Here is a 241-nt window from a genome sequence, read left to right as displayed (position 1 = left end):
GCAGCAATGACTACATATTCATTTATTAAGATATTGTGGATGCTTATCTATTTTTATGATTGAGACATGGACTTGTTTTATTGTTACAAATGAAATTTGTGATGATAATCAGTCTTAAAAAGTCTTATAAAGAAGTTTATATGACTAAGTCGAACCTTTGTTATATATGAAAAGGTCTAATTAATGTGGAATATATTCAAGTAAGAGGGGCACTTGATATTCACAGTCTAATTTTATGCAT

At 27.8% G+C, this 241-nt stretch overlaps 1 protein-coding gene across 1 annotated transcript in view; it reads left to right on the top strand.

Annotated features, from left to right (window-relative positions):
• The window catches only part of LOC119594891 (E3 ubiquitin-protein ligase ZNF598-like), a 4,796-nt gene that overhangs the window by 1,159 nt on the left and 3,396 nt on the right, over positions 1 to 241 (top strand). The window lies entirely within an intron of this gene.

Source organism: Penaeus monodon, chromosome 34 (genome assembly GCF_015228065.2).
Source record: "Penaeus monodon isolate SGIC_2016 chromosome 34, NSTDA_Pmon_1, whole genome shotgun sequence".
NCBI lineage: Eukaryota > Metazoa > Arthropoda > Malacostraca > Decapoda > Penaeidae > Penaeus > Penaeus monodon.
This window is presented reverse-complemented; position numbering and strand designations above follow the sequence as displayed.